Below are 13,788 nucleotides of genomic sequence, written 5' to 3'. Positions count from 1 at the left end.
TAATCTTTTAGAGTAATTTCTAGATTCACAAACTCTTACAGTATAATTTGTAGCCAGGTAGCATCCTCACCTATTGCCCTCCTGAAAAATAGCAACCATTTTCACAGACTTTGTCTAGAAGTCTAGTGTGAAAGAGTTTAATTTCTTCCAAGTTAACTTGGGTGTTGATTGGTATATGATTTCATCTAAAGTGGGATTGGTACTGGGTATTGCTTTTCCTTCTTGGGAAGTTTTAGAGGCTAAAAACTTTTTAAAATAGTCTAAGTAGCTTGAGTATCAGTAGCAATACTGCTATTCTGAAAGTTTTTACTCCATTAATTAAATAATATGCCACAAAAAAATCTCTTCTTCCTTCCCTAGGCCTACCCCAAGAGGTTGAAGAAGGAAGAGCTTTTATGATACTATGAAATACATCTCAATATAATTTACCCTGAATGCAGCCTCTCATTAAGAAAATCAGAAAAAGTAAAACTATATTCTAAACTGGTCTACTGCATAAAAATACAAATAACCCAACTCTCCTAGTAGAAAAATGGAAGTAATGAACTAATCTATACTATGTAGTTGATGATAGGATGCTACCATTTTAATGGTCCTTATATATCATTTACTCTCTTCATTTTTCAGATGCTAAAACTAAAACCCGGAGGGCTGATACAACTTCTCCAAAGTCAACAGCAACTGAGTTGCAGAACTAGGGCTTCAAAGGATACTTCTGAAGGTCTATTTCTTAATTCATCATCATTTCTTAATTTTTTACTACATGTCCTGCACTGTCACAAGTAACATAGCATTAAATATTTTAATTGCCATTTTAATTACAGCACTCATATTGTGCAATTGAAAAATAACACAAGAATAAAGTAAAACCAAAGTCTCTGAAGAACTGTTTTTATTTTCTCAAAGTATAAACAAGAGCTTCCAACAAATAAAAAGCAAAAAGAATACAGGCAGAAGGCAGCCAATAACACTCAGAAAAATGGTTGATGGGTAAGAGCAGAAACCAGCAAGAAAAACAATCCATGTACTTGCTCCTCAGTGCACCTGCCTATTGCCTCTTATGTTCCTTTATGAAAGAGCATAAATAATATCTAGTATAATATAAGGGTACAATGATGACTGTTGCTGGTCCAGGAAAATATTTATGAAGTGACCAATTTAAAATATAGAAATATTCTTCATCTAACAGGAGTTACTGATACTTAAAGACTCAAAAGAATAATCTACTAATCCATAAAAAGTGTTAAACTTGAATCATTCCATCTAGCGGAGATTCTAAACCATTCTATTTCTTCTAAAAGACAACCAACACAGTTCTTTTCTATAGAACCCCTCTTACTTGTACACTCCATCTGTTGAGCTATCCCAAGGAAAGGACTCAACAAATGTTGGTTACTTCCACATCAAGCACTATTGGGTACTGCTGGGGAAATAAAGATAGCTAGGGCAGTCTCTGGCCCCAGAGAGTAGACAAGATATAGTTAGGAGAGATGAAAGATAAAGAAATACTTAGCTGTGATTCAAGTCACCTGAAATTCTTTCTAGAATCCTGACTCAGTAAAGCTGGGGGAAAATGATGGTGTTGATGGAGGTAATCCATTCTCTCGCATAGCATGTGCTGCAATACTTTGGCACAGATACTCAAGATTCACTTGAAGCAAGAAGCATTATTAGTCTTTAATTGTCTCTAAGCTGGTTTTTATGGCACTTTAATGCCATCCTTGTGTTTTTATATGTATTAAAAATAAAGGTTCATTTATGAGGCCTTTTGTTTTACTATCAGCTGAGAGGATCTAAGCAATTTAGGAAGGCAAGGTTTGTTTAACTGGAATAAGAAAGGAAATGGTCAAAGCTGAAATTGTTTAATTTTTCTCTTGCCGAGTAACTGTAGAATTACAGATGTCTCTTGAATGCAATAAATTAATTTTAATCATGCTTGTTTATTTGTACACATGTTGCCAAAGTAAAGGCCTAATCTAAAAATTAATGATTTGAGAATCCATTGGGTATTCTTCTGGCCCCAGTTCCATTATTTTTCACATGAACACACGGACGAACTCTCCTGCAGTTCAGTATGTAGACTGCCAAGGCATATTAAGACACAGTAAAACTCACTGCTTCAAACTAAGGCAAAGTTTAGCTACTTAAGTCATCTTTAAATGTAATTAAGTCTACTGGACTCCAGTTAGGTGGAACCAGAAACTAGAAGAATTGGGTTATTCAATGGAAATAACAACTGGTTGTATAATCCACAGACCAGAGTAATGAAAGTATTCAAGGGAAGAAACTTTTTTATTAAAAAGAATCAGATGTTTTGTTATTGACTTTTTAAAAAGTATAACAAACTGTTCCATAATTTGCCAAATAGTATCCCTCTACATAAGTTAATAAAAGTACCAATGATTAGTTTGGGGGGAATCTGATTAGGACGAGAGTGGAAAGTTATATGTGCTTGGCTAATAAGTATATTTTCTCTTCATTATAGTATCCTCTATATGCTTTTCCATTATGATACATAGGAGGGAACACCATCCTTCTCTCAACAATGTGCCACCCTGCAAACCGAATCAAGTATTACTGCAATGGGTAGACTCTAAGAAGATCATTTCTGTTACAGAACTGGAAGAATAAAGTCGTGATAGTTCATTTGCCCCCTGCCAGTTCCTCTAAGGACAATAGCTATAATTACTTTATGTAGTGAAGTTGTCTTGTATGGCAATTTTTTATTATGCCAACACTCAGCATCCTGTCTGCTCCTCCCCTGTTTATTCAGGCTAAATGGGAGAATAGTGAAAGTGACTGGCCTGCAAATTCCCCTCTCAGCAAGAAAAAGTTTTCAAAGTTGTTGCACTTTGGTCAATGGCTGCCCAGGCACGTGATCCAGCAAGTTCTCTATTCCATAGTCTACTATTGCTTCAAGGTTCATATTACCGTCAGGTGGAAATGAATGGCCCATCAAAGCATAAACTCCAGTATATTAACATCTGCCCATAAGCTGTCACCCCTCCAACTCTTTCACTCCATTGATTGCAGAACCTTTGGTATTAGACATCTTGGTCCTCCCTCTTCCTCCTGGGCCATCGCCTTCTCAGGGGTGCCCTTCCTTTCATTCCAGCATGATGAATCACACTATAACCTCACCTACCAGTACCCTGAACATTCGGGCCCTATTTTTCCCACTGTGAAACTTTTACCTTTATATCAATTCTTAGTCCAAAACAATGTGCATTTTGGACCTCCCACCTCCTTGGAAGCCAAGCATTACTAGAGGAAAGGTACATAAATCAAACCGATTGGTACCAATGCAAATTCGTGAAGTTCAACCTTCACTTGGCTTCATCTCTGCCTGATGATCTTTATATATACATATGGTTGACTTTCTTCCTCAGTTTTTCCATAGCATCCATTTCAAACCTTTACTACTTTCCTCTTTATATACCACCTTCTCTGTTCTTTCCCCATACTAGTATGATGCTTTAAAACACAACTCATATTTATTGTATTCCTTTATTTTTTTTCCCAGTCATATCTCAACACCTCTGTGCTCTAGTTTGCTTTGATATTACTGTAGCCAAAAATTTTAATTGTCCTCTGTTGCTAAAATCAATGGTTACTTTTAATCTTCATCTTACCTAACTTGTTCGTACCTTTTTCTTTATGAAGCTTTCCTCCCTTGGCTCCCAATTTATCTTTCTTCAACTATTCCTTCTCAGCCTCCCTTTAACATTTTTCTTCCTTTTCCTGCCCTTTATCTATTGCCATTCCCTAAGCTTTACCATCTTCTCTCCCCTTGCTCATAGCCCATAACATACTAACCCTTTATCAATAAGTGCCAAGGGTGTACCACCAATCTACCCTTTGTTCCTAGGTTCCAGACCCATACAACTAACAATCTATTGGTGATTCAGCATTGATCATTGTCGTTAACAGAAATGGTTAGTTCAGCCTTGTGAATTCACATTGTTGGGCCTGTGCATAGTCTCTATCCTTGCCAATATGGCTTCTTCATTCACTTCACCAATGTCTATTACAACAGCATTGGGGTGGTCAATGACAGAGTCTGGCTGATGTCTGCTGCCGAGTCTTTTTGATTACCTGATAGTTTAGTGAGATGCTCTCTGGTGGATATTAAACATGAAATATAAAGATATTCACACTTTATGTCCACTCTCATAGGACCACTTACCTCTAGCTTAAAAATTTCTCATTTCCAGGTTCCTGAAGACACAGCTAAAACATTTGACACTGCCAGTAATTCTGTGAATACTATGTATCTTCTAACCTCAGGCTACTTCTCTTTATATAAGGTCGATGACCAGGTCTGCTGCCTGAGCTCTGTCCATTATAAAGACTTCCCCTTACCACTGACTTTCAAAGCCACACCTGAGTGAGCGTGTAGTGCACCAGCATCCATTTTGGGCTTGCATGCACATTACAAATCTGATCTGTCTCTAAACCAAGTTTGGGAATTTTTTTCTCCTTTATAGTCTGGTCATAAGGAACCCTACCCATAGGTGTAAACTGAGTAAAGTACAATTGCAACAGTGGTAGGTGACATGGGTATCTGGGCAATCAGCTTACTGTGCTTGCATTTCTTCTACTGCTCCTACTTGTGCTTTATCTTGGAAGTACCACTTCCATCTTAAGAAGATTGGTTAATGTTGGGCTTCTTTGACATTAGGACTTGCTAGGTTTGCTAACACTCATGAAAATAGCTCTGGTGACATGGTCATTTGACGTCCTGTGGTCAGGTACTCTCTCTCTCTCTCTCTCTCTCTCTCTCTCTCTCTCTCTCTCTCTCTCTCAGGGCCCAATAACACATCTGAAACTATTTTTTTTGAAAGGTACATAATATTACACTGCAGATTGTCATGGTTTGCCCCAGAACTAGAGAAGAAGGCATTACCATTCTCCCATCAAAGCTTTCCATAAACTCCATGCAGTGTCTTTTCCAACCAGTTATACTTCTAATAACATGGTGTCTGACAGGTCACATGGTCAGGGCAGTAGATCTGTTTGCAGTGCAACCTAGACCTGATGTGGTCTTTTCCTGTTCTGGACCCATCTCAAATCTGGCAGTCTTTGGTGTCACTAATTGTATTCATTGGAGCAGTGTTAATAGTAGTGGAACTGTTACCTCAAAAATGTGAAAAAGACTTTCTCTTGGGGGTGAGAGGTACAATAGGCAATAATGTATCTTTTACATTGAAGGTGATGTTCCAACATGCCTCAGACCACTGGATAACAAAAACTATGGTGGGCCCCTGAATTTTTGTAAGTTGTGTCTCCCTCCCTATGGAGTGCATATATTTTACCAATACCTTCAATGTACTTCAATTTGTACTCATCTTGTTTGATTAGCATGATGTCATTGATGAGATGTTCTACAGGATGACCAGTTAGTCCAGGTTTCTTTAGACTATATTATGACAAAGGCCAGGAGAGCTGGCATAGCCCTGAGGTGAGACTGAAGATGTATATCGTGCCTTGTTCCAAATAAATGCAAACTGATTCTGAACCTTTTCTGATAAGAGTGAAAAAGAATGCATTCACCAAATCAGTGGATGTGTATTAATCTGCTCTAGCAAAGATACTACATCTGGCACAGTAGCTTCAATAGAGGCTACTATTTGGTAGATTTCACAGAAGTCTACTGTTATTCTTCAGGATCTGTTTGATTTTTGCAGAAGCCACGCTTTTGAATTAAATAGAAATACTTTGGGGACCATCACCTGTTAGATATTTAAGGGTAGCATTGCTTTCTGTATAACCCCAGATGTGATATTGTTTTTGATTTACTCTCTTGGCTTGAACAGAGATAGTTTCAGAGGCTCCACTTGGCTCCACTCTATAACCGCTCTTATCCCAGGGGCCCAGGAATTTGTGTGGGTTGCATCAACTACCAATTTGTTTATTTCAGTTATGCATTTGAGAACAGGGAAATGGCCACAGGATGGTCCATGGATCTAGCAGACTCACTGAGAGCCAGACATGGACCAGATCTCCCCTTATCATGGCCCCCTACATCCTATACTCTAACCAAGACCCATACAGGTGCTTCAGGTTACCAGATATCAACATCAACACAGATCCTGTATCCAAAGTCCTCAAAATATATGTGTATTCCTTTGTCCCCAGAGTACACTTACCTGAGTCAATGGCAGTAGGTCCCTCTGGGAAGAACTAAGGAATTATGATTGTGTATGTTTATTATGCTGTTGCAAATTCTTCTTCCTGGACTCCCCTGTGCTCTAGTTTGCTTACTTCTTCAGTCAGTGGATTCTAGTTCTAAGAGCTGAATCAGATGAAAATTAGAAAACTGTCCACTCTATTAATCATCCATCTTGGATCTCATTTGCTATTAGAAATATCATGTTCTTTTAACCATATCCATAACTGTCTGTAGGTTAGCACCCCTCCCCCTCCCTTTTTGTCACTCACTGCAATCATTGAATCCACTTAGATGCTGTTGGTAATGTGGTGTCACCTGGTCTACCTGATCTATATTGTTTGAGAGTCCTGTCATCCACATTGCTATTTGAGCCTACAGCCTCCTGCCTACAGAAGGGTACCAACAATGGAGACCCAAGTGATGCTGGTACCCACTCACCAGTACATGCCTTATCATTTAAGTGGCATATCCTCTGGACCTTCCCATGCAAAACAGGATGGGTTTTCTGTCTTATGGTATATCTGCTCCAGCAGACCCACTTCTCTGAGCCTTTTAGTCTCTTCTTTCCCCATCAGTCATGACATTTTGGCACTTTTACCTCACCTAGAATGGGGCACCACTTTCCCCGTGCTCTTAGCATCATCCTAGTAACTTACTGGTATGTACCATCACTAGGATGTTAAATGCTGTACCCTAGAAACATAATCCCAAATTGACAATCTCTCCCTTTTCCAACCCATGCTCCTCCTCTCTTGATTAACACATTTTCAGAATCCAGTCCAATACATCCTCTCCTGGTTCATGACCATGGTGGGGTACCCAGCTCCAAAATCACATACCTACCTCTACTTTCTCAGAGCACTCTTGGTACCAATGTGTTCTCTGGAAAGCAGACTCTGAGACCAAGACTGGCAAATGGGATGCTATTAGGTAGTAATCTTGGGATTTAGACCTGTGGAAAGGAAGGGAAGGAGCAAGATCAACCAGAGGGAGAAGCTAATCTGGGATACAGCCTTAATAGAAATGTCAATTGATCCTCTGGGTAATTCTGAAGATGGGATCATCCCTGAGAGATCTCAAGTTGGGGAGATGGGACAAGGCCTTTATAAGCTCCCTCAGATTGAATGCCAGCCTCCCCAGGAAGCGGGTATAGGAGGCACTAAGTGAGATTGCTCTCTTCAACTGAGGTAAACCTGAAGGAGGCTGACAGCCGAGGACTATTTTTGACAGCACATCCAGCAGCTAGGGTAATAAATCCTTCATTCCTGAAGGGGAATCTGGGCGGGGTATCACAGCCTCCACCACACATAGTGTTAGAGTCTACTCATACTAGACAAAGCGTGTCTGCCAGACCTTCCATTTATCACCTTTCCAAAATTAGATGAGGTTGAAAAATCTCTGGAGGGCATCCCACAGTCTGATCCAAGAGCTTAGGAGTCAGGAAAATTGATACCAGTTAAAAGACTATGACCAAGTTTAGGCCATGGTCTATTTCCAGAAGCAGAGCTCCACAAATTTTATCTTCACACAAAATATGATGTCTCTCACAATTGTAGTTGGGAGCCCAAGGAAACTGTCTTAAATTTGTGTCAATGCATTTGCAAAGGCTTAAAAGAGGTTGATTAAAAGAGGCTGTATATCTTCTTGCCTTGAAGATGGACCCTAGGCAAATCCTACAGTTTTTTCATGATGGAAATATGAGCAAGGAGACCAGCACTGGAGAATATTCTTCCTCATAAGTGGCATGTTTATTCAGAACCTATGGTACAGGGTTGCATAAGGCTTTGTGGGAGAGTCTAGCCAATGCTAGCAGAAGAAGTCTAAAGAAAAGCAAAAGGTGTCGCTCATTTATGAGACAATCAAGTCATGGACCTCTAGCCAGGAAGGTGAAGACTGAACTATGGCATGGGAAAATATGTGATCAATGGTTCTAGCATCTCAGGAATTTCCTCACACCTCTCTCAGTGGATGTGGTCTCCTGGGCTGGTAACTCAACAAGGAGTGAAGTTATCTTTGTACATCCCAAATACGAGAGCATTGAAGTAGATACCCGGGCCTACGAATCAAGGTTCAGCCCATGCCAATAAATATATCGTTGACATAACCTGGAGCAAGCCCTGACCTCCTGGAAATCCACTAGAATTGTAACTCCCCCTGCAGAAAGCTTAGGCCTACCATGTAGCAGAAGTGGCTCTAGCTGTGGGATGCTGGGCCAGAATCACCAGTCTCAAGGCGTCCTCTTCCTCTTGGTAGGAATGGAAAAGATAATGAATGAAATGTGATCCCTCTACGAATCTAATATCTGACGTCCAGGCAATGCCCACCAGCCTGTAGAAGAGAGGTTTTCAGTGCTTTATCACAAATTCATTGCATGGAACAATTCTAAGACTTTCCTAAAGCAGCAATCACAGAGTGGGACTTGTGTAAAGAAGCTGAATTATGCAGCGTAGCTGGGAGTTGACCTCCACAAGACCCTCAGATAGCATTGGTATTCAACTTATAGGTCATATAATTTAGTATGGCTGAAAAACATCCTGATCACCTTGTTAACCTTGCCAAACATGAAACCGAGATGGCTAGACATGCTTCTGGCTCCTATGAGCCCAGAACTTGGCTCATCCTGAAATAATTGTATACTTGAGAACAGGGACAGAAGATTCCCCCTGTTACCATGATACCTCTGAGATTGACAGTAGCAGGAAGCAGGGTTTTGGTGAGGTTGGCTAAAGTAGTATTGGAATGGATAGTGGTCATCCTTAGGTTTGGTCTATACCATTAGTAGTCAAGTCTGAGGCCATAATCCAGTGACTTTCAAAGTGGGAGTGTGGACATATTTCCCATGGCAACAGTACCTAGGGGTGGGAGGTGGGTAGGAAGGGCAGCTTTTGTGTCTTCGTCCACCTCTGAATCTTCGGGGAGATGTGAAAAAGTGAAGTGCTCAGAATAGGTTTAAATAGGCCTTTGCCTTAAATTTCTTCACGAGGTCCCCATCTCCTACAACTGTAGTTCTCAATCTTTCCGCTTTTATTTGAAATATTTTATAATGTCCTTTTTATTCACCTGAAATAAAATTTATAGATGTGTATAACATTTCTATACATATTTAAAATAAAAGGAGGCACATTTTTCTAGCTGTATTTTGAAGAAGAAATAAAAAGATGGTAACATAATAAAATTATATTTCTTTTAATAGTAAGTACCTAGACACAAAAACACTAAAAAAAAATGTAGACAAATACTTACACCTACATGTTGAGTCTCCACATGTATGACAATTATGAATGCTATGTGATACAAGCATACATACTGCAAAAACAAATGCCAAGAGTTTTACTGTGGCAACATACTTTTCTGAAACTATGAATAATGTTTGGACATTTTAAAAAAATATTTTTTTCCCTAAATTTACAGGGTGGTGACATTCATGAAAGGTTTAGTGCGTATTAAATTATATAAAAACATTTGGTATTTTTATGTGAAATTGAGATTAGTTCTGGACCCAGATAATGATAAACAGGTTTTTTTTTTTTTTTTTTTACCTATCTAAATGTCTGGTAGATGTGGGACATTTCTTCATTGCGTGAGAATGCTCCATGAAAAGGAAGGCATCTAGCACCCTCGGCCTCTATTCAGCAAAGGCCAATAGCACCTGGCAATCACTATGACAGCGCCAGACAACCCTCTCTCAAGTTTCCAAAATGCTCCTGGCAACAGTGAAGAACCCCTGGCCTGCGGGTGAAGTCCGGACGCCCCAGCTGCCCTCGTCAGCTCAGGCTGCCATAGCACGATGCCAGAAACAGGGTAGCTTAAACAACAGAAATGTATTTTCTCACAGTTCTGGAGGCTGGAAGTCCAAAATCAGGGTGGCAATGTAATTGGGTCAGTGAGCATCCTTTTCCTGGCTTGCAGATGGCTGCCTTCTGCATTCTCTCACGGTTAAGAGAGAGTGTGCTCAAGCTCTCTGGAGTCTCTTTTTAGAAGGACTCTAATCTTATCTGATTGTACCCTTATGACTTCATTTAATCTTCACTACTTCTATAAAGGCCTTATTTTCAAATACAGTTACATTGAGGGTTCAGGTTTCGACATATGAAATTTGGGAAGACACAATCCTACCTATAACACTAGCACATCACAGAAGGCCCTCCGCCTTCTACCCTCTGTGGACCTCTCTTCCTCGCAGGCTCGTTGGCAGACTGCTTAGAGCTCCCCAGGCACAATGTGCTGTCTCGTGCCTTTGGCCCTTTGTTCACATTGTGTTCTATGTCTGAAATGACTGACCACTTCTTTAAGGCAGCCTTTCTTCACTTTCCCGGCTAGGTTAGGTACTCCTTCCTTGGATTTCCCTGATCGACTCTATTTTTAAACTTAACAAACTAATAACCTCCCTTTTTTGTGAGTTTCTTGAGGATAGTATATCTTATCCATAATTGAATCCCCATCACTTAGCGCAATGCCTGGCACCCAGTGGCTCTAAATTTCCATGTGGTGGAATCCTGAGTGGTTAGAATCATGGAAGCTGATGGGCCCACCGAAGAAGTAAGTAAAGAGAAGAGAAAAAACAGCTACATACAGTTCAGTGATAGCAAAAAGAAGGGATGTTCGCATAAGGTGAAAAATAAGGAGAAAATTTCAGTGTTATTGAAAGTTACGGGAAGACATATTTAAAGAATATATAGTCAGCCGGTTTCTGCACTATACGAAATTCAGATAATTCAAGTATAAAAAATTGCATCAGGTTTTTTTAAAGGCATCAGGTTTTTTAAAGGCCAGGCCATCAGTAACATTCCAAAGAGAGTTCCAATAGAGTGGGATTGAAAGGTACAGATAACAGGAGTTTAAAAAGAGATTTTATGGGTGGCAGATGGAGGTGCTCAAGGATCCTATAGGTAGCTGAAAGGTAGCTCTTTATAGATATTTTTCAAAATACAACTAGCTTTGTCTTTTTAGATAAAGATACGTTTACATAAACAGTTTAAAGAGAAAGTAAAAATCACCCCAAATTTTACAACCCTGAGGTAGACACTTTATAGTTTGGTGAGCATCCTCCCTGTTACCCTTCTATACAATTGTACATTTTTATGAAAATAGGAGGTTGTTTATCTTTTTTTAGTTAGTACATTTCAAAGTTTATGAAACTTTTTATCCAGTGATTGCAAAGTATTTGTCTAATTTTTGGAATATTCAGTTCCTCATTACTTCATGTGTTGCAGATGACTCAATTAAAGGAGAGTGATATTTTACTGGTAATAGAAGTGGACATAATTTACTCTGGGAAACTTGGCTTTCGAATGACATGCATTTGATTAAATAAAGTGCAGACTTTTTTTTTTTTTTTTGGTTTTAGTGCTTTTGTGAACAAACAACCTTGCAACTCTCTTGTGCCTGGAGGGGGACATGTTGCCTCAGTGGCCTCACAGTTGTTTCCACTGAACGCTAAGCTCTAAGAGATGAACCAGGGTAGGTGGGTATGGCTACTTAAAGGTCTTGCCTTTAAATTGTGAATTAAAACCTGATGAAAATGCAAGGGCAAAGTCGTCTGCTCTGGTTTTGGAGAGAGGAGTTGGTTGACTTGTCATTCCCCTCTGCCCCTCAGAGGCATGGAGGGTGTCTAAGGCATCTCTTTGTGCCTCTTGCTTACCCAGCCATGGGAGGCAGGTCCTGGCTCCTGCTCCAAAGGGAATGTGAAGGTAAGATCACCTGTCTGCTGTAAACTCTTGACTCTCCCTGCACCGCACGCTGAGGAAAGAGTCCTACACTGGGAGTTATGGGAAGTTAGATCTCCTACAACGAGGCACTGGATAGTTGACCTCCAAATACCTTCCCAGATCTAAAATTCTGTTAATTTCTCAAGCAGAGGCTCTGCAGAGGCAAGGCGGTTTCCATTTTATTCTCAGGAACCCTTAAAGGCAAACCGAAGGGTGAATCTTCCAGGCTGGGAAATGTGATGCAGCAACTCTGTTCTGCAAATAACAGTATTGGCAATTCCTCCTCTTCCTCTCACTCTGTAGTTTGGTTGGAGAATCAGATATTTTCTGCTTAGGCATCAAGAAAGCCTGAATCCTCTAATCTAGAGCTGCAAAAAAAAAAAAAGACAGAGTCAGACATAACATATGAGCTTGCTCGGATTAAAAGGAATGTTATTTGTTCTGATATAAAAATTAAAGGTTAAAAGAAAAAGAATAAGCAACCAGACATTTAGATGCCACATGGGACATTAGAAATAATTTCGACCCACCTGGACATTTCACATTTGAAAAACTGGGACTTTGCAATATCAGTTGTCTTAAATTAGTCAAACTGCTGTACAGTGTCTGAACCTGGAATAGAAGAGATATCTCTTGACAACCTGTTTAGTGCTTTCTCTCTTTTACAATTCTGCTTCACACTCCACCATATGCTCTCTCAGACAAAGCATATATATATTTTCAACTACTTCCAGCAGTTATGCACATAATGGGATCCCTGGGAATATTTTACTTTTCTCCTCAAAAGTGCCCACAGCTGTTTATTCTGAACATCTGGAATAACGGAACTCTAAACAAAATACGCTGTGCATAATACCAAGCGCACTTAATCCCTCTTTTCAATGAATTACCAAGAATTCAGTAGACCTAATAGAACCAATCTTTAATCCCATAGTTAATATGTTGCAACACAAAAATTTCTATTGAAGTAGATTTATTTCTATGGAAGCCCTGTCACGTGGGCTGTAAACAAGCCAGAGTACTACATCCAAAAGCAGTGATAAATGGCCATCCCTGGACAGGGGAAGGTGTCCAGTAAGGTATTGGAGTGGAACTCGGTTAATTTAATATCTTTATTCATGGTCTGGCAGAGGGTGGAGGATAAAATGTATCCCCTGCTAGTTTGATAAATGTGTTAAGTTGGCAGCTGTTTAAAATTGTAACGATAGGCAATATAATGCACCATGGAAAAGAGACGCTGGAAATATGGCAGAAAATCATGAAATGGGATTCAACTTGGAAATATAAATGCCGACACAATTGGGAATTATAATATGAAAAAGGGAAATTGTCCAAAATCTGGTCTGAAGGGAGAAAAAAAGAGCAAGTAACAAAAAGCACAGTACTTTTCATTCCCAAATAGGATCTGCCACTTCCAAGAGTGGAGATTAAAACTGTACATATTTGCAAATATTATGCAAGCCAGAGTGCGTAGCTGAGAGGATTATAACAAGATCACAGTGGGGCATATCAGGTCACTAACCGTGTGAGGCGACTCTAATAGCACCACAGAACCAGCTGGTGGTACTTCCAGAAAAGCCAGAGTTGCGTTAGCGGATCTATTATATAGCCTCAGGTGACTGGAAGCCACTCACAGTAAAAGGTTTTTGGACTCCAGGAAGATGGAGTAGGTGGCAAGTGACAGGCGTTTTAATGGTCTGCCTGTGACAGTCGTCTTGTGTGCAACTAAGAGTCAAAACATTGAAGTGGATAATGCAATCCCTCAAATATAAGGTAAAAATAAAATACTAAGGCTACGACTGTCTAACTATGACCAATAAGCAGAATCACGTCCAATAATTTTTCTTATGATTCAAACACTACAGCTTCCAAGTAGAACTGCTCATGAGTAGAAGCGATGTGAAGGCC

At 39.8% G+C, this 13,788-nt stretch overlaps 1 long non-coding RNA gene across 2 annotated transcripts in view; it reads left to right on the top strand.

The window, feature by feature from the left end:
• LOC107509662 overlaps window positions 1-11,478 on the top strand; it is a 34,386-nt gene extending 22,908 nt beyond the window's left edge. Inside the window, exons 3-4 of one of the 2 annotated variants that reach the window (XR_001596606.2) lie at window positions 628-721; window positions 9,731-11,478. This is a non-coding gene — a long non-coding RNA (uncharacterized LOC107509662). Of the gene's footprint in view, window positions 1-627; window positions 2,392-9,730 lie in introns of those variants that run through there. The other variant, XR_001596605.2, reaches the window with a different exon arrangement.
• Window positions 11,479-13,788: the final 2,310 nt, after the last annotated feature.

Source organism: Rousettus aegyptiacus, unplaced genomic scaffold (genome assembly GCF_014176215.1).
Source record: "Rousettus aegyptiacus isolate mRouAeg1 unplaced genomic scaffold, mRouAeg1.p scaffold_m13_p_8, whole genome shotgun sequence".
Lineage (NCBI taxonomy): Eukaryota > Metazoa > Chordata > Mammalia > Chiroptera > Pteropodidae > Rousettus > Rousettus aegyptiacus.
The sequence above is the reverse complement of the archived record's forward strand: the minus strand, read 5'-3'. Positions and strand labels throughout refer to the sequence as shown.